The sequence below is a fragment of the Moschus berezovskii genome, chromosome 18 (genome assembly GCF_049115385.1).
Source record: "Moschus berezovskii isolate FMDL1 chromosome 18, NW_MosBer_1.0, whole genome shotgun sequence".
NCBI classification, from domain to species: Eukaryota; Metazoa; Chordata; class Mammalia; order Artiodactyla; family Moschidae; genus Moschus; species Moschus berezovskii.
Genome location: NC_142477.1, coordinates 55,586,268 through 55,607,072, shown reverse-complemented (window position 1 = coordinate 55,607,072; position 20,805 = coordinate 55,586,268). Strand labels below are relative to the sequence as shown.

Below are 20,805 nucleotides of genomic sequence, written 5' to 3'. Positions count from 1 at the left end.
GTGCTGCACTGATGTAATAAAAATGTCTTTCTAGGGAAATACTCCAAGAAGAGACAATAAGAATATCAAAGCTGATCAGAAAGATCATCTTAACAGGAAATCTTCAACCTTTCAGCCAAGAAAATAAATGAGCATAAATGGTGGAGAGGAGAGGGGAAGGAACCAAACAGGACAATCACCTTTGCAGGTTGGGTGTAGATTCAGACAGCGGCTGGCAGCCAGGGCACCAGGTAGGTCTCAACCTCTCTCCTCCAGCACACCAGGGGCCCAGGACACACCTCTTTCCCGTCCTCATCTTCTGTGGCTCTGATGCTCAACTCTTATCTCCTTTCTCCATCTCCAGCTTTATTCCCTACCTACAATGCAAATACTTGGACATCTCTGCCAAATGTCTAAATGATGCTCATGACACATCACCGGAACAAGGAAGTAAAGAGAAAGCTGAAGTATGTGGGAGAGGGCGAGGGTGGGATGATTTGGGAGAATGGCATTGAAACATGTATATTATCATATGTGAAATGAATCGCCAGTCCAGGTTCAATGCATGAGACAGGATGCTCGGGGCTGGTGCACTGGGATGACCCAGAGGGATGGGATGGGGAGGGAGGTGGGAGGGGGTTTCAAGATGGGGAACACATGTACACCCGGGGCGGATTCATGTCAATGTATGGCAAAACCAACTAATATAATATTGTAAAGTAATTAGCCTCCAATTAAAAAAAAAATCACTCTCTGCATATAGGAAACGGTTTTTAAAACAATCAGATCACAATTCCACACTCCCCTTAGAGAGCCCCCAGGCTCTTCTGAAAGGTCAGGAGAACGCAGACAAGGTAGTATAAACAGTGTGATCTTTATAAACCTAGTATTAGGTTTCTGAAGTGCTCTGTAAAAGCCCCTGCCTCCTAACTCTCAACGTTAAGAGTGTAATAAAGCTGCTGGCCCTGGGCTCCTTTTTTCATTCAAGGGCACATTTTCAGAATGAACAGACTGGTCTCCTCCATTACCCAGGCTCTACCTTATTCATCACCAACTCCACTTTGGGCGTGTTCTTGTCTTCCTCCTCTGGGAGGCCTCTTGGAGCCTCTCCTCCCTACCCACCCCAAACCTACCACCTCGGATTATAAATAGTTCCACAACTGTCTCGGAGCAATTCCCATTTTCCTGGCTCGACTGAAGGCTTGTCCAGAGTACAAACCATTCCTCTCTGTCCCATGCAACCTCCATCCTCGTGTATCCCCTAGACCAGAACCTTTCCAGGGTCCAGTAGATTCTGAATTGGCGTTTATTGCCTGACAAAGTGGCTGAGATCTAACTCCCTCCTGGGAAATAGATTCATGGGGTTGCAAAGAGTCGGACACGACTGAGCGACTGAACTGAAATGAACTGAAAGTGGCTGAGATCTAACTCCCTCCTGGGAAGTAGAGGATTTGTAGGTACCGCACTAAGCAGAGATGCGTGCTACAAGGCAGCTCTGTCTACTGAACGAGTGCAGGTTTCTGAGTCCACCAGTCCTGAATACAAACCCTGACTCTGACTCTCTTTGTAAGTTAGGAAGTTGCTTTAGTTTTTCTGTACTTGTTTCTTTGTCTGAAAAATCGGAATAATATGTGAATAATGACACGATGTAGCACAGATACAACATGAATGAATTAGATGATATATTTAGCTGGATGGGCTTCCTAGGTGGCTCAGTGGTAAGGAATCCTCCTGCCAAGCAGGAGACATGGGTTCGATCCCTGGGTTGGGAAGATTCCCTGGAGAAGGAAATGGCAACCCACTCCAGTATTCTTGCTTGGGAAATCTCATGGTCAGAGGAGCCTGGCAGGCTACAGTCCATGGAGTCACAGAGTCAGACATGACTTGGTGACTAAAAAGCAGCAGCAGCAGCACTTAGCTGCACAGGGAAGAAAATCATTCTCTAAATATCCTGGAGAAATTTCAGGATTTTTAAAGAAATAATATCTCTGTTAAGAAAATCACAGTCTAGAGTGAGATCCCCGGAGAAGGCAATGGCACCCCACTCCAATACTCTTGCCTGGAAAATCCCTTGGACGGAGGAGCCTGGTGGGCTGCAGCCCACAGGGTCGCTAAGAATTGGACACGACTGAGCAACTTCACTTTCACTTTTCACTTTCATGCATTGGAGAAGGAAATGGCAACCCACTCCAGTGTTCTTACCTGGAGAATCCCAGGGACGGGGGAACCTGGTGGGCTGCCATCTATGGGGTCGCACAGAGTCGGACACAACTGAAGCGACTTAGCAGCAGCAGCAGCAGAGTGAGATCCCAGAGGGCACAATCAGGTCATAAAAAGGATTTGCTAAACTGGCTTCAAAAGAGGATGAATGCTGGGAAGAAAAGAATATTGAAGTAGATAAGACTGAGTTGAACTACTCTGCACAAAAAACAAAGAGGAGTTTACTTTGTGGGGTCTGAGAGGAGAACTGAGAGAAAAACCTGCTTGGATGGATGCAACTGGGAGAAAGAGAACTCAAAGGACCTCCTTGTGGCAAAGTGCTTGAGAAATTTCATTCGTAAGAGCATTCATAAGCTGGTACTGCAAGTGTGCGGTATTCACCTCTCTTCCTACCCACTATGAAATCCTCAGCAACATCCACACCATTGTCTCACATGGATTCCAGGGGGAGTTGAAGACGACTTTGCGTCTACCTCTAGGTGGGCTCCAGAGAAGCAGAAGATGGGGCCTCTGAGCTTCACATGACATCCCAGAAACCCTTTACCAAGATCAAAACGGATCTTACAGTTGAATTACTGATGGAACATAGCTGTTTTTAATTTTCCCAAAAAATATTGTTCTAAAATCAATGTCATTTTATAATCAAGGAAATCCAAACAATTAAGAAACTTCTGTATATGTACCAAAGCTTTCTTATCCATTCGTCTGCAGATGGACATCTAGGTTGCTTCCATGTCCTGGCTATTATAAACAGTGCTGCAATGAACACTGGAGTACATGTGTCTCTTTCAATTCTGGTTTCCTCGGTGTGTATGCCCAGGAGTGCGATTGCTGGATCATATGGCAGTTCTATTTCCAGTTTTTTGAGGAATCTCCACACTGTTCTCCATAGTGGCTGTACTAGTTTGCATTCCCACCAACAGTGTAAGAGGGTTCCTTTCTCTCCACATCCTCTCCAGCATTTATTGCATGTGGACTTTTGGATAGCAGCCATTCTGACTGGTGTGAAATGGTATCTCATTGTGGTTTTGATTTGCATCTCTCTGATTATGAGGGATGTTGAGCATTTTTTCATGTGTTTGTTAGCCATCTTTATGTCTTCTTTGGAGAAATGTCTGTTTAGTTCTTTGGCCCATTTTTTGATTGGGTCATTTATTTTTCTGGAATTGAGCTGATAAGAAAGCTTTGGTACATATACACAATGGAGTATTATTCAGCCATTAAAAAGAATACATTTGAATCAGTTCTAATGAGGTGGATGAAACTGGAGTCTATTATACAGAGTGAAGTAAGCCAGAAAGAAAAACACCAATACAGTATACTAACGCATATATATGGAATTTAGAAAGATGCAAATGATAACCCTGTATACAAGACAGCAAAAGAGACACAGATGTATAGAACAGTCTTTGGGACTCTATGGGAGAGGGTGAGGGTGGGATGATTTGGGAGAATGGCATTGAAACACGTATGTTGTCATATGTGAAATGAATCACTAGTTCAGGGTCAATGCATGTTATAGGATGCTCGAGGCTGGCATGCGGGGATGACCCAGAGGGAGGATAAAGGGAGGAGGGAGGTGGGAGGGGGGTTCAGGAGGGGGAACTTATGTAAACCCGGGGCGAATTCATGTCAATGTATGGCAAAACCAACCAATATAATATTGTAAAATAATTTGCCTCCAATAAAAAATAAATTAATTACCAAAAAAAAAAAAAAGAAACTTCTGGCTGATCATCAGTTCAGTTCAGTCGCTCAGTCTTGTCTGACTCTTTGCAACCCCATGAATCACAGCACGCCAGGCCTCCCTGTCCATCACCAACTCCCAGAGTTCACTCAAACTCATATCCATCAAGTCGGTGATGCCATCCAGCCATCCCTTTCTCTGTCGTCCCCTTCTCCTCCCGCCCCCAATCCTTCCCAGCATCAGAGTCTTTTCCAGGGAGTCAACTCGTCGCATGAGGTGGCCAAAGTATTGGAGTTTCAGCTTTAGCATCAGTCCTTCCAGTGAACACCCAGGACTGATCTCCTCTAGGATGGACTGGTTGGATCTCCTTGCAGTCCAAGGGACTCTCAAGAGTCTTCTCCAACACCACAGTTCAAAAGCATCAATTCTTTGGCGATCAGCTTTCTTCACAGTCCAACTTTCACATCCGTACATGACCACTGGAAAAACCATAGCCTTGACTAGATGGACCTTGGTTGGCAAAGTACTGTCTCTGCTTTTTAATATGCTATCCAGGTTGGTCATAACTTTCCTTCCAAGGAGTGAGTGTCTTTTAATTTCATGACTGCAATCAACATCCGCAGTGATTTTGGAGCCCCAAAAAACTGAAGTCTGACACTGTTTCCACTGTTTCCCCATCTATTTCCCATTCATAGCAGGTACCTAATATTGATACTTTTCTCTCCTTTTCCTCCTTGTTTCCCCCATGGATATAGCAGGAGAGTGAGTGATATTATCCTACTAGGCTGAGAGGCATGCAATGGAAGACCAAAAAAATAGCCTCAGATGTTCAAAGTCATGGCTTGAACCCACACATGCCCCTTCTCGGGCAAGAACTACTGGCTCAGTGCCTGCTATTCCCAGTGCTGCCACATCCTTATTATTCAAATCACTACTGCTTCCATTTGGTTCCACAAACAATCTCTTCCCTGGGTAGAATGGGAACCACTCAAATGAATAAAGTGCTCCATTGCCTTGAAAGAGATTACTAATTAGATGGACATGGCAAGTACAAAAGTAACTGGAAAGTCCAGCTGAATGTGTGAAGCCCCTGAAGAAAAGGTAAAAGCAGCGCTGGGTGTCCAGAGAAATGAGACAAGATAACCGGTTTAGTGAAATCAATAAAGGCTTCGTGGAGGAGGTGGCATTCGAAGCTGAGTACAGTTTTGACAAGCAGATTTGGGAGAGGATCATGTAATACATCATCAGGCAATTTTAACACTGGCCCTTACAACCATCACTCTCACTTCTGCCAGCTAGGGCCCGGGCACGCCTCTCACGGTTTTGTTGTATTTGAGTGCACCTGCCACCTCAGAGCCTTTAGCTCTGCTTCTCTTTTCTTACCACCTAGGATCAGACAGATCAGACGCAGGACACAAACCACGCATCTCAATGACCATCGTTAAAAAGCTTCTCTCTCCCTCTCTCTCTCTCTTTAGTCGATCAGTCATGCCCGACTCTCGCTACCCCGTGGACTGTAGCCCGCCAGGCTCCTCTGTCCACGGGATTCTCCAGACAAGAATACTGGAGTGGGTTGCCATTTCCTTCTCCAGGGGATCTTCCCAACCCAGGGATCGAACCTGGGTCTCCTGCATTGCAGAGAGATTCTTTACCAACTGAGCTATGAGGGGACAAATAGTAAATGCTAGAGATGGTATGGAGAAAAGAAGATCTCCTACACTGTTAGTAGGAATGTAAATTAGGGCAGCCACTATGGAAAACAAGTAAAAACTAAAACTAGAGTTGCCATATGATCCCGCAATTCCACTCTTGGGCATATATCCAGAGAAAACTCTAATTTGAAAAGCTACATGCATCCCAAATGTTCACAGCAGCACTATTTACAATAACTCAGCCACCCTTATGGCAGAAAGTGAACAGGAACTCAAAAGCCTCTTGATGAAAGTGAAAGAGGAGAGTGAAAAGTTTGGCTTGAAGCTCAACATTCAGAAAACAAAGATCATGGCATCTGGTCCCATCACTTCATGGGAAATAGATGGGGAAACAGTGGAAACAGTGTCAGACTTTATTTTTGGGGGCTCCAAAATCACTGCGGATATTGATTGCAGCCATGAAATTAAAAGACGCTTACTCCTTGGAAGGAAAGTTATGACTAATCTAGACAGCATATTATAAAGCAGAGACATTACTTTGCCAACAAAGGTCTGTCTAGTCAAGGCTATGGTTTTTCCCATGGTCATGTATGCATGTGAAAGTTGGACTGTGAAGAAAGCTGATCGCCGAAGAATTGATGCTTTTGAACTGTGGTGCTGGAGAAGACTCTCGAGAGTCCCTTGGGCTGCAAGGAGATCCAACCAGTCCATTCTAAAGGAGATCAATCCTGGGTGTTCACTGGAAGGACTGATGCTAAAGCTGAAACTCCAATACTTTGGCCACCTCATGCGACGAGTTGACTCACTGGAAAAGACTCTGATGCTGGGAAGGATTGGGGGCGGGAGGAGAAGGGGATGACAGAGAATGAGATGGCTGGATGGCATCACCGACTTGATGGATATGAGTTTGAGTGAACTCCGGGAGTTGGTGATGGACAGGGAGGCCTGGCGTGCTGTGATTCATGGGGTCGCAAAGAGTTGGACACGACTGAGCAACTGAACTGAACTGAACGGAACTGAAGACATAGAAGCAAACTAATTGTCCACCGACAGATGAATGGATAAAGAACATGTGGAATATATATACAATGGAATACTACTCAGCCATAAAAGGAACAAAATAATTCCATTTGCAGCAACATGAAAGGATCTAGAGAATATTACACTCAGTGAAGTAATTCAGACAAAGAGATAAATATTATATGATATCATGTATATATGGAATCTAAAAATAATATAAAAGAACATGTATACAAAACAGAAACAGACTCACAGACATAAAAAACAAATTTATAGTTACCATAGGGAAAATGTGAGGGGGAGAGGTAAATTAGGGGCATAGGATTAGCAGATACAAACAACCATATATAAAATAGATACGCAGTAAATATATGCTATATAGCACAAGGAACTAAATATCGTCTAGTAAACTATGATGGAAAAAAATATATACATATATATGTGTGTGTGTGTGTATGAATCATTTTGCTATGCACCTGAAACTAACACAATATTGTAAATCAACAATACCTCAATTTATAAAACACACATCTCAAAGTTCCAAAGGCACCCCCAGACTGCAGCACTTCTCTCTGTCACTCAGACATCCTAGTTGTTTCCTTCCCTCTTTCCTTCCAACACATCCCATTCTTGTCTCTAAACTTGTCTTCTAGGTGCTTCTCTTGCATCTGGGATGCTTCTCCATCTGCTCCTCATCCAGCAGTTAACTGTTTTCAAACCTTCCCACTAGCAACATCGGTGGTATCACAGTGAGCATAGCTGCCTTCCATACTTTCTTATGACTGCCGGGAAAATGTACCACCTACCAGAAGAGGAGTAGCTTTTTTCACTGGGACCTATTCTAACCAAAGCATTCCTTTTCTCTTTCAGGATTTTGCAAGATAATTTTACTCCAAACACATTTTGTTTCTAACCAGTTTGTTTATGCTCTGTATCTGTTGTATTGGTACAGTTACTGATATATTTCTTTTTCCTATTTATTCCCTAAAACAAATCTAACTTAAGCAGCTATCACATGTGCCTGGAGGGCTGAGACCAGGCCTGGCCCACTTGGTTTGCATAGTGCCTGGAACAGAACAAAGAGAAAAGCAAAGCATTCCATTAATACTGTCTATGTTTGTGGACTTACAGTAAATGTTAATTTAATATTTTCTAAAGCTTTTATTCTTTGCAACAAACTCTAGCCCTCGGCAGATCTTCCTGAGGGGGTCAGAATTATTGTCCTAGTATTTAACCAAGGAAACCAAGCAGGAAGAGGTGGGAAGACTTATGCAAAGCTACACAGTCTGGCGGTAAAAGACACTGGTAAGTGGAGTTTCTGCCTTCTAGCCCAAAACTCACAGTGACAGGGGCAGTTCAGTGACACGGAGCAAAGCCAAACCTGGAATCTAATCTAGGCTCTGCTGCTTGAATCTTTTATGAATGTAAACCTCTCCAAGCCTCAGTTCTATCATCTTTAAAATCATATAATGATACTTGAAAGGGATTGCTCAGGATTAAAGGAGGTAACAGAAGCATCTGGAAGGAGTCTTGCTAAATAGTAGGCTCTCACCAAATACTAGTTCTCTTTTCTTTCTTGGCCTTGTGAGAAATTCCAGAGACCAATTCCATTTTTGATCCAATTCCACATAGGAGAAAAGAGAACCCCTGGGAGCCTGTGAGCAGAGCAGAAGCCATGGCATGAACACTTGCAGGAAACCCAGAGCTGGTTCTAGAACCAGAATCACTGTTCCTTGTCTTGGGCCTTGACCACTGCTCATGATATACTGCTAGAGTCATTTTCTTTTCTCTCCACTGGATCCTTGATCAATGACAGATGTGGAGAAAGACAGTGGATACCAGCAGTAACCCAGAAGAACGATGCTTTCTAAATAGGAAAAAAGCCACTGAAGATTGGTCCTCTGTGTGCATCCAATGCCCCTCGGCTGCCCCATGATCCTCGAGCTATATAGACAGCATCCCGAGCACAGCACATCAATTCATGTGGTGGGCACATCTAAAGGCTCCACAATTTAATTTGACAGCAAACTGCCAAAGGCACACTTATTGCATCATCCTATGCCTGACACCAGAAGCCAGCAAGGCACCACATCCTGCTTTCTTCAAAGGAAGCATACTATTTCCTGCCGCTCTCTGCTGGTGGCTAATAACAAAAGACAAGGAGGCTTCAGAGGTAACCCATTACATCAAAAGCATCTAAGCCTAAAGTAGCTGCTTGCAGGCCCTGTGTTCTCTGCCTATGCCCTACTGCTGTTTTCTCTGGCAGAGCTAGTGAAGTCATAAACACTAGGGATTTCCCAGGCTCTAAGAATGGATATTAGCAACACAAATGTTGCCTTTTGCACTGTGTTCAAGTTCCCGTGAATCAAGCTCACCTTCTCTGAAAACACAGCAAAAAGAGTATTCAGCTAGTCACAGAAAAGACAATGGAATTCAAGCCACGGAACCAAAAGTCCTTTAGTAATGTATCTTGGAGAACTCCCAAGTCTAATTCAAAGTTTTGCTTATTTTGACCAGAGATGGGGGCTAGCAATTATCACTTCATCCATTGTACCCTGCATAGGTTCCAAAGAAAATAAAGCAAAAATTCAGTACAATGATTTTTTTTTCAATCTAGTCTTCTGTGAAAAATAAATAGCATGGTATCACAATAGGAATGAGTGTTTCTGGAGATTTTGGTTATTTTGGATCCATGGTCTGAAATCTTTACATTCCACAGGAAGGCTCTCCTAGACTGTGAAATCTTTTAATTTGGTGTAACAGAGTCATATACAGGGAAACCTATCAAGGAACATTATCTAGCTTCTTGACTTACTTCAAATACGCAGATCATTCATTCCTTTTCCCCAGTTTTCCTCATTCCTTGGGTTGATCTCTTTTAACTGCCTCAAAATCCATGTAGCAGCTTACCAAATTCTCTCCAAAAAAACTAGACAAAAAACAAAACACAACTGTCTTAGCTGAACAACTTCAAATATCTAATGATGCTGAGTGCCCTTACAATCTCCTTCAGTGAGGGTCACAAACTAAGACTCAGATTCCGTCCCCTCAGCCACAAGCCCAGCCCTAGGGAAAAATGATACCTTCACACGTCTCCCCTCCTAAATCAATCCACTGTCATCACCGAAGTTCAAGCCCTCTTCATCTCTCACCTAATCTCTTGCTCTAGACTCTTATTTGGAAGATTCACATCTCATTTCTCCCTACTCTAATCTAACCTCCACCACTTTTTAATTACCTTTTAAAACTCAGCTTTGATTGTGTCATTGGATTGCACAGAACCCTCCCTGGACCCACTCCCTACTGAACTATAGTCCTCAATAGCCATTTGAGGTCCCACATGATCTAACCCTAAAACATCTCCCTCTGCCTCCTAAGAGGTACCTTTAGCCAATGTAGACTTCCCACAGTTTTCTGACACACTAAGTGTCAGTAAGTATGCTTTTGTGACTATTTATATGTTCAGAGTTCCAACTCAGATCGTGCCAAATCAATAAAAGCTAGATATGACCTAAGAAATACTATTGGGTTGGCCAGAAAATTTGTTCAGGTTTTCCTGTACAATGCTATGAAAAACCTGAATGAACTTTTTGGCCAATCCAATATATTCCATCAGGTTCTTCACTCTAGCCCATTCTTTCCTTTAAAATCATCCTGACAGTCCATTCTTCGTTTATGGTTGCTTATAAATTCTGCTTCCCAGTCTAATCTTTGAACTGCCATCTTGGATCGAAGAGGTTTTGAGTTAAACTTTGCCTCCCCAAAGAAAGATACATTGAAGTCCTAACTCCCAGTACCTTAGAATGCAATCTGATTTGGAAATAGGATCTTTACAGAGGCAACGAAGTTAAAGTGAGGTCATTGCTGGGGGCAGGGGATCTTAATCCAATGTGGTTGATGTTCTTCTAGAAAGGTAAAATTTGGACAGAGACAGAATAGCTAGAGGGAGGATGATGTGAAGAAATGCAGCAAGAGACAGCCATGTGAATGGAGTGATGCATCTATACGCCAAGGAACACCAAGCATTCCCAGAAAACACCAGAAGCTAGAAAAGGCAAGGAAGTATTCTGCCTTGGAGCCATCAGAGAGAACAAGTCCCTGCCACAACTTGAGTTCAGACTTCCAGCCTCCGGAACTGTGAGACAATAAGTTTTCGTTGTTTTAAGCCACCCAATTTTTGGTACTTTGTCAAAACGTCTATAGGAGACCAATACAGAGGTTCCCTCTACTCTCTCCTTAGGGCTCCTGACTACTCACTGCTTCTTCTTCGTTTCTCATATTGTCACTCTTTCCATACCAGAAACTGGCTACCTCCAGGCTTTATATTCCTCATTTACAATGTATATTTTAAAAACTACTCCAAAAATTTTCCCCCATGTGCTTTAAAGAAACATTTAAGTTATCCTCAACATCATAACTTAGACAATACCGGCCCTCCCCTGGTGGGAGCATCTCCTCTATATCCCCGAGTTACCTTTTGAGAGAGAGAGAGGGCAGCTTGTCTGCATCTGTGCCTGTACGGTGAGTAATCCAGAGGATTCTCTGGAAAATTCCAAGTAATTTTAAGATCTCCAGGCAGAACAAACTCACAGGGAGTCCTGGTTTTGTCTAAACTATCCACACTTGGTATCCTCTCCCTTTTCCAGGGTTTCCTTTGGTAACTAGTAATGTCCCAGGATTACTCCCTGGTGGATCAGAAGGTAAAGAATCTGTCTGCCATGCAGGACACTCGGGTTCAATCTCTGGGTTGGGAAGATCCTCTGGGGAAGGGAATGGCAACCCACCCCAGTATTCTTGCCTGGAGAATTCCGTGAACAGAGGAACCTGGAGGGTTAGAGTCCATGGTGTCGCAGAGTGAGACACAACTGAGCGACTAACACACACAAGGATTGCTCAGACATAAACCTATCTATTTAGCAGACATATGCGCTGAGTGCCCACTATGAACAGAGCACTATGCTAGACAATAAGAGGGAAAAGATAAGAGGCTGATTAACAAGACACAAGCAGTGTGTAAAGCTGCTTTGGTGAAAGAAAGACACACACAAAATACCACAACAGTTGCAGAGGAAGTGTTAGGCCAGAAGCAGTCCTTCTCCAGATCCAAAACAGGACCCTAGAGTAGAGTTGCTTTCAAGTCCCACACTGGAGGTATGTGTGGTAAACAGAATAAATCCCCCTAAAAGAGGTCTACATCCTAATCCCCAAAACCTGTGAGTGTGAGTGTGTTACCTTACAAGATAAAGGGGACTTGGAGGTTATGATTAAGTTAAGGATATAGAGCTGGGAAGAGGAGAAAGCAATGGCACCCCACTCCAGCACTTTTGCCTGGAAAACCCCATGGATGGAGGAGCCCAGTAGGCTGCAGTCCCTGAGGTCGCTAAGAGTCGGACACGACTGAAGTGACTTAGCAGCAGTAGCAGCAGCATAGAGCTGGGAAGATTATCCTGAATTATCTACATGGGCCCAAAGAAATCACAGGGGTATTTATAAGGCAGAAGGAGGCAGAAGAGCTCAAGTCAGAAGAAGAAGCTGTGATGGTGGAAGAAAAGTCAGAGGAAAAGAGGTCAGAAGATGCCACATTGGTGGCTTTGAAGATGAAGGAAGAGGCCACAAGCCATGGGTTGCAGACGGCCTCTAGAAGTTGAAAAAAAGCAAAGAAACAGATTCTTCCTTTAAAGCCTCCAAAGAAATGTAGTCCTGCTGACCCATTTTGGTTTCTGACCTCCAGAACTATAAAGTGATAAATCTGTGCTGCTTTAAGTCACTGAGTGTATGGCAGTTTGTTACAGCAGCAATAGGAAACTGATACACATGGTTTTCCAGGGGACAGGATGGTGAGTTGAATGACAGGTACATTTTTCAACCTGCCCAACTACAGATACACTCTGGCCCTTGGACCTAAACACCAGAGCATCTCTAAGAGCTCTCCAACAGCCTCAGGTCATAAGGAATGGGACAAGGTGCCCCTGTGAACTGCTCATGAAAGTCAGCAATTGTTCCAATCCCTGCAGTGCCAACATTGGAACACATGTCCTGGACTGAAGGATGCTGATAAAAGAAGTGAAGTGAAAGTTGCTCCATCATATCTGACTCTTTGCAACCCCATGGACTATCCATGGAATTCTCCAGGCCAGAATATTGGAGTGGGTAGCCTGTCCCTTCTCCAGGGTATCTTCTCACCCCAGGGATTGAACTGGGGTCTCTCAATTGCAGACGGATTCTTTACCACCTGAGCTATCAGGGAAGCCCGATAATATAAAGATAATAATAGATAATAGAAAGATAATAGATAATATAAAGAGCTGTAATATATTGACTATGCATCACATGGTGGGTATTCTGCTATGCCCACCATATATACTATCTCTAATTTTCCCAATTACTCTACAGAGTGAGTAGTCATATTTCCATTTAAAAAAAAATGGTATTAAAGAGATAATATGAGTTGCCCTAAGTTGCACAGATTTGAGCCCTAGTTTATCTGACTCTAAAGTTGGTTCCTTTCCGCCTCTAACCTAATGTCTCAGAGGGGCCTAACACGATAATCCCCTATGCTTGTGTCCTTCCAGTTCCTTGGGCTTCACTACCTTGTGGTAACTCAGTTTCACCAGCTTCTGTTCCCACCTGAATGGCACAAGCCCTCCAGCCTCCTGTCAGTCTCCATATCAGACCAGCTATGTCTGAAAGAACCCAGGGCAAGTCTCCTGAGTGCTCACAAATAGCCCTCACATCTTCCTCCCAAAGCCCCAACATAGTCACTTCTGGAAGGCCCTGGGAAGACAGCACTCAAGTCTGATGCATTCGCTAGTGCCAATGACCTCTGACAAAGCTATGACAAACCTAGACAGTGTACGAAAAAGAAGAAGCATCATTTTGTTGACAAAGGTCCATATAGTCAAAGCCCTTGCTTTTCCAGTAGTCGTGTATGGATGTGAGAGTTGGTCCATAAAGAAAGCTGAGCACCGAGGAACTGATACTTTCGAACTGTGGTGTTGGAGAAGTCTCTTAAGAATCCCTTGGACTGCAAGGAGATCAAACCAGCCAATCCTAAAAGAAATCTACCCTGAATATTTATTGGGAGGACTGATGCAAAGGACTGGCCACCTGATGTGAAGAGCTGACTCACTAGAAAAGACCCTGATGCTGGGAAAGATTGAGAGCTGGAGGAGAAGGGGGCAACAGCAGATGAGATGGTTAGTTAGCATCACCAACTCAACGGACATGAGTTTGAGCAAACTCCAGGAGATAGTGAAGGACAGGGAAGCCAAGCAAGCTACAGTCCATGGGGTCACAAAGAGTCGGACACAACTTAGCAAATGAACAACAGTGCCCTCTGACAGCATGATGCCTGAGGCAGGTCTGCCCTGTCCTCCTGGCAGCCCTCACCACGCTGTAGCCACACTGAGTTCTGTGCAGAGGCTCAGAGAAGAGCTTTCTCTCTGCTCTGTGCTTCAAGCCCCAAGCCGACACCGAATGAGACTCTATGTCTCACAGAGTCCCTCCCTAAACAAGCCCATCAACTGCCTGCAGCCCTCCCTCTATAAAATTTGCGTTTGTTCGCTCATCACACGATTCCTCACAGACCCCCGCTTTCCATATCCATCGACTGACCCAAATCCCTGCCAGTGGGTTGTCAGAGCCACCATGGCACAAGGAACACTGAACCATCGATCATCTAAACCCTGAATCAGAGCAAACTGGAATAAACTCGAACTGCTCATACAGCATGTGCAATTTACATGCCTTTCACATCTATTGTCACACTTGGCCTTCACAGTAATTCTCAGAGGAAACAATATACTTTTGTTATAGAAGAAAAATGTAAGACTTGAAAATCAAAGGGGATTGTCCATTGATACTAATACATGGAGAAGCCAGGACGGAATCCAGGACTGTTATTCCTGAGTGCTGGTTCCGCTCCACCGCCCGCAGAAAAGGCAGGGGCCCTGGGACAGCAAGCGTTGTGGAAAGCCTTGAGATCCGACACCGCCCTTGGGCTTGAGCAGACTGCTGGGGGCTTCCGAGCAGTAACGACTCTTTGAGAGAAAGGCTGTAACTCAACCCTGTCCCCCTCCAAGAACAATAAGCGTGCCTGTCTCCCCAGGACAAGCAGGCATTCAAGGAGAGAGACAGACACTCAGCCAAGCAAAACCTGCTGTGCATGTGGAAGGAATATGAGGAGTGGAACTTTTCCCACTTTACAGCAGACCAGCCTCAGGGGTCGTCTATCTCCTCCAAAGTGTAAACCAGACAAGGCAGAAAGGGCCCAGAACCCAACTGAGCAAAGAAACTTAAGAAAAAAGGAAAAAAAAAACAGTCAAGATTGTGGGCTGGGTCTATTATATGTTTAAAAAAAAATTTTTTTTTGGCTCTCCATTCAGGCTAAGTTTTGTTTTCCATGTTCACTAAAATAGACCAAGGCAAAGATAATAAATATATAAAGAATAAAATGCTTTATCTGGAGTCTGCAAGCTTCCTCTAAATTAAATTCAGTGTGGTGAGGTATAAAGAACCCTTTGTACAAACTATTGCAGTTTAAGTTTCTCCAAGAAAATCATTTCCCAAGTCTGCCTGATACTCTGCTCTTGCAGTCACAGAGACAAGATGAGGTCCCAGAAGTGCCAGATGGAAGAGGGGAAGGAGGAGGATTTCTCAGCCTCAGATGGAAGCAAGAGGTGAGGGCAACCCAGTCCCTCGTCAACTCCCCTTTGGAAAAACCAAGGGGCGTGTAAACACCACCTTCTGAAGCAGGGGCTGTGTGACTGAATTTGAACTTCAGCCCAAAATGCGCAGTTCCAGAGAAGAGCTGGCATTTTTTTTCAGCGTGGCCTCTACCGCGCCTATGGCATTATCACAGGCCACATGTGCACCCCCAGAACACCCCACTGTAATCCTCCCCTTGGGCCCGTGGGATGAGGAAATGGGTTCTAGACTGGACATTCCATGAGTGCTTGGTTGACTGAAGTGTGCCCAGATTTAGAGGAGCCCTTGCAAGACTGTAGGTTCTCGATAAATAAATACTGAAAGTATGAATGACTACGGATCTCAGCAAATGCACCTCAAGCCCCTGTGCTCCCTTCCCTCTGCTTCCCAATAATCCAAGTGGCAGTCAGAGGTAACCGAGGATCCCATACAGATAACAGTTAAGAGGATCTTTTCTTAAATTGAAATATATGCATGCTCAGTCACTTCAGTCATGTCTGACTCTGCGACCCCAAGGACTGTACCCCGCCAGGCTCCTCTGTCCCAGGGATTCTCTGGGTAAGAATACTGGAGTGGATTTTCATTTCCTCCTCCAGGGGATCTTCTCGACCCAGGGACCCAACCCACATCTCTTAGGTCTACCTACATTGGCAGGTGGGTTCTTTACCACTAGCGCCACCTGGGAAGCCCTAAATTGAAATAGAGTTGATTAAAATATATTGTGTTAGTTTCCTATCATTTATCTTTCTCTGACATACTTCACTTAGTATGATAACCTCTAGGTCCATCGATGTTTCTACAAATGGCAATATTTCACTCCTCTTAATGGCTGAGTAATATTCTGTTGTGTATGTACCACATCTTCTTCAGCCGTTCATCTGTCGATGGACATTTAGACTGCTTCCATGTCTTGGCTATAATAAATAATGCTGCTTTGAACACTGGGTGCATGTATCTTTTGAATTAGAGTTTTCTCTGGATATATGCCCAGGAGAGGGATTGCTAGAGCATATGGTAGCTCTATTTTTAGTTTTTTATGGGATTTCCATACTGTTCTCCCTAGTAGCTATACCAATTTACATTCCCACCAACAATGTATGAGGCAAGACAGTAGGAGGGACGAAATCACGTTTAGAATCAAACCCCTTACCCTCCAGAGATGTTCAGAGGGCTCGAACAAACCTTGTGCACACTAAGACCCAAAGACCCCATAGAGACTGAGCCGGGACTGTGTGTGTGTCTTCTGGGAAGGTATGGGTCAGCAGCAGCTTGCTGCAGGGGCAGGGGCTTTGGGTGCAGCAGACCTGGGTATGGCATAAGCCCTCTTAGAGGCGGTCACAGTTAACCCCACCATAGAGCCACCAGAACTGACACAGGACTGGGGAAACAGACTCTTGGAGGGCACAAACAAAACCTTGTGTGCACCAGGACCCAGGAGAAAGGAGCAGTGACCCCACAAGAGACTGGCCCACACTTGCCCGTGAGTGTCCAAGAGTCTCTGGCAGAGGTGTGGGTCAATAGTGGCCTGCTGCAGGGTCGGGAGCACTGAGTACAGCAGAGCTTGCATGGGACTTTTGAAGGAAGGGTTTGGGTTTTCATAGTTCATGATACATTGATTCAAATGTCAAGTTATTAGTTTGTTTCAATATTTGGTTGTTTCTTGTTTGGTTTTGTTTGTTTTTGGTGCTTAAAATCTTGATGCCACATTAATGCCACTGTTTATTCTTAGACCAAATGTGATTAAACCAAGCTGGCTGGCATTCCTTTGTATTGCCTCTCATTCATTCTGACATTTGTGATACTTCTCCAACTGATCTGGCTGTTCTCCAGACACCCCTTCCACATATCTACCCCATCCCTGCTGAATTTATGTTCAAAGGAAGAAAATCTGAACCTGACTACCTCTCAATCTACTGACTACTCACATGCAGAGACCCTGCTATGGTCATCATAGACATTTGGGTTGTCCCCAAATACACCAGGTACATTTCCACACATATCAGGTACATTTCAGCCTATGCTACCCACCCTGCCATGACTGTCCCCTCACTTTCTCTTTACTTGTTGAGATCATATACGTGGTGAAACTGGAAAAAGGTTAGGACTTGAAGTCATATACCAGCTGTGTGGTCTAGGAAGTTAAATCAATGGTGCTAAGCATCAGCTTCCTTGGCTGTAAAATTAGAATAGTCAAATTCACAATAATAGTTTGCAGGATTGTTGCAGGGCTTAAACAAAGCCCTGCTGTAAATTCTGAGTACAGTGCCTGTCACTCAGTAGGATATACAAGTTCATTTCATTCTGCTCCTCTGATCCTTTGCTTCCTTATCCTTAAAATGAGGATACTAATAACATCCTCCTTGTAGGATTTTGTAGTGATCAGATAGGACGTTATTACCACCTTTTCTCCCCAACCTGACTCACAGCCAGATACCTTCCTGAGGTGCCTCTGTGGCCACTCCTGCTGCCTGGGCCACTCCACAGGGATTCATTCAGCACCGACTGTCTTGAAATTTGGGGTTGTAGTTGTGTCAGGCTTTGTTTTAGCTTTCTTGTGTACTTTTACCTTTCTCATCTGACTGTAAGCCCCTGAGCCAGGAATGATCTCCTCTAGCAGCTCAGGTTCCCTGGAGCCTCATACACAGTAGAGTCAATCATTATTGCCCACAGCTGCTGCTGCTGAGCTGGGCATGGTGATGGGGGTTGGAAACACCAAGGAACACCAGCTCTGACTGTGTCCATCCAGCTCAGAGGCCCAATGATTTCTTGGAGATTGCCTTTTCTTCTCCCTCATGAAATAGGAGCCATTTTGCTAGATACCGTTGAGAAAAGAAATCAGCAGAAGCAGCAAGGGAAGAATCTGTTCACTGCTCTGCTCTCCCATCAGTACCTTCCAAACATGTGTGGTAAACCATTTCTTCCTCCCTGGAGAAGAAAAGTGCAGGAGGAGATACGGGTCCTGGCACCACAGAGCTGCTTTGTGTTTGAAGGGAGTGCATGTCCTTGAGGGCCGCCACTGCTTTAAAACTAAATGAGGACTTTAATGACCCCTCAGAGTGATAATTACACAGTTCCCACAGAGCTCTCGTTTCAGTGGTCACACAGAATTGAGCTTTCCCCCATACATTGTTTTTGCATCTGCCTGGTACAACTCTTTGTTCACTCCCTACTCAGCAGGCCAGGCAGGATTTTCTTGTCTGGAAGCTGCAGCCTCTCTCTCAAACACCCTGAGTTTAAATTAAACAACATTCTCCCCACGTCCAATTTCTTCAGAACTGGCTCTTCTTTGACATTGAGGAGAATCCGTTGAGAGTCAGTTTGCTAAACTCTAATGTCTATGTCCATCTTTCTGCACCACTCACCTTCACCTCCTCCCTCAGAGTGGAATGAACCAGAAACCGATAGTTTTCAGACAATAAAAGATCCAAGAGCAAAAACATCGCGTGTATACACTGAAAGTCAATTAAGTTGTTCTCAGTGCTTCCTTTCTCAGATAAGTAGGATTAGAGAAGCCCTACAAACTTGTGTGAACAGATTTTATCTACTAATGAGCTGGGACTAAGAAGCATATAGAGAAGTTTGCAGAAGACAAGAAACCCGAGGCCTGCTCTCATAAATAAAATTGGGTGGGCAACCTTGGGCAAGTCTCAATTGCTTCTCACTCTTCATCTTCATCAGTACCTCACCCACCAAGTGCAAAGAGAAACATCTTCCTTACCTGAGAGAAGGAGGCTGGCCAGTTGCTCTAGGACAGAGGTAACGCCCATGGCTGCCAACTCATGCCCACAGTTTGCTCTGGTTGCAGAAAACTGGCAACGGGTGTAGCAACTTCTACAGCATAGAACAGAAATGAATTTTCCTCACTGTGATGCTCCAGGATGTCAGGTTCCTCCAGCATCTCCCCAGTCCACTAGATCCCTATAAGCATCATCTCAAAGCACCAGCCCCTGAGCTGAACACATGGGAAAATGTATCAAACTGCAACCAGGAGGATGCGACAGGACCCAAGCAAACAGCCATCATTTTAGAGTAACTGCTGTGCTGGAATAGCTCTCTTCTCATTCAAGGATGAGCAGACAGAAAACAAAACCAAAAAACATGGGGACCATGAAAGAAAGAGGCGGAAGAAAGCAGTGTGGGACAATGATTTACTATTTAGAAAAAGAATTTCGATAGCAATTGCTTTCTTTGTTAATAAAAACCTGATTTTAGGAAATAAAAAGATAAAAGGGTTAGACATAAAAATAAGTTTAAAAGAAACCTGCAGAGTTAAGGAAAGGATACAATTAAAATGCTGCAGTAGAATTTAAGTCTTTAAAACAGCAGCATTAAGAATGTCGAAAATTAAATCATATGTAGAAGATAAACACAAGAGTTTCACTTAGAAGCAGAACATAATGACAAAGAGAAGAAAAATATTGACAAGGGAAAGAATCTGTATGGATAACAAAATATAAGAGGGATTAGTGCTCTTTCAGATGGGACCAGAACAAGTAAATTAGAATATTATTTAAAGAGTGTCAAAGAAGAAAGTTTCCAGAATTGAACAAAGATTACCTTGACCAAAAGAGTATGGTGCTGGCACATGAGGCCAGGTCATAAAAATGCCACGTGTTTCTGCCTTGTTGATTGGGAAGCTCACTCTTGAAACCCAGCCACCACTCTGAGAGAAAGGCAGCCGCCACATGGGGAAGCCACGTGTAGGTGTTTTGGCTGACGGCTCCAACTTAACATCCCAGCCTCAGGCAATGTCAAATGCCAGGCACACGAGTGAGCCTTCAGAGTGTCCCAGCCCCCAGCCAGCAGGTCACCCCCAGCTTTAAATGCCCCTGAGTGACACTGTGTGCGGGAAGACAAGCTGTCCCTGCCAAGCTGCAAGTTCATGAGCAAACTCAATGACGATTGTTCTTGTGAACTGCTCTGTTTAAGGGGATTATTACAAAACAATAGATAACTTACACCAACCAATAGCCTTCTAACTGAGAGGAGTTCAAACAGATATTAAGCACAGTGGCTCCCACACAGTGATATATTCTGGCTGCCTCAGAACTGAGATGTGGACAGTGTGGGGAGCAGGGGTTTCATCTGGGCCTTCAGGTTCATGTCCTGCCCCCGCCCCCGCCCCATATCATGGAAGAGGCTGCACTGTGCTGCTCTGGGCCCTCCGGGCCCTGGGGACACTCTATCTCCAGAGCGTCTCTGGTTATCTGAGAGTCTTCCCAGCAACATCCTGGGGGTTGGAAAGATCTTTTAGGCGAGTTTTCTATGCACATTCACATACAACACTGCAAAGTTATTTATGTGAGTAACAAAGACAGCCTTCACTATTTACAGCTCAACTCGGAGAGTTCTTTTCCAAGATCCAGGAGCCACTTAGATGGGATAAACAAAGCAAGGTGGGGGGTGGGGGGAGGGGGTTGTCCTGTGATATTTTTAAACTGACTTGAACTGTGGCAAACGGCAAGTCTCCCAAGATGCTGGGCAAAGACAAGGGCAATGCCGAGCACCCAGGGATCTGAATTTTCTTGGCAACTTGCCCCA

The 20,805-nt window shown here is 44.4% G+C and overlaps 1 long non-coding RNA gene across 1 annotated transcript in view; it reads right to left on the bottom strand.

Annotated features, from left to right (window-relative positions):
- LOC148774993 (uncharacterized) overlaps positions 1 to 19,947 on the bottom strand; it is a 61,047-nt gene extending 41,100 nt beyond the window's left edge. The window contains exons 1-2 of the long non-coding RNA XR_016035206.1: positions 19,822 to 19,947; positions 18,983 to 19,095 (exon numbers count right to left, since the gene is read on the bottom strand). This is a non-coding gene — a long non-coding RNA (uncharacterized LOC148774993). The remainder of the gene's footprint in view (positions 1 to 18,982; positions 19,096 to 19,821) is intronic.
- Positions 19,948 to 20,805: the final 858 nt, after the last annotated feature.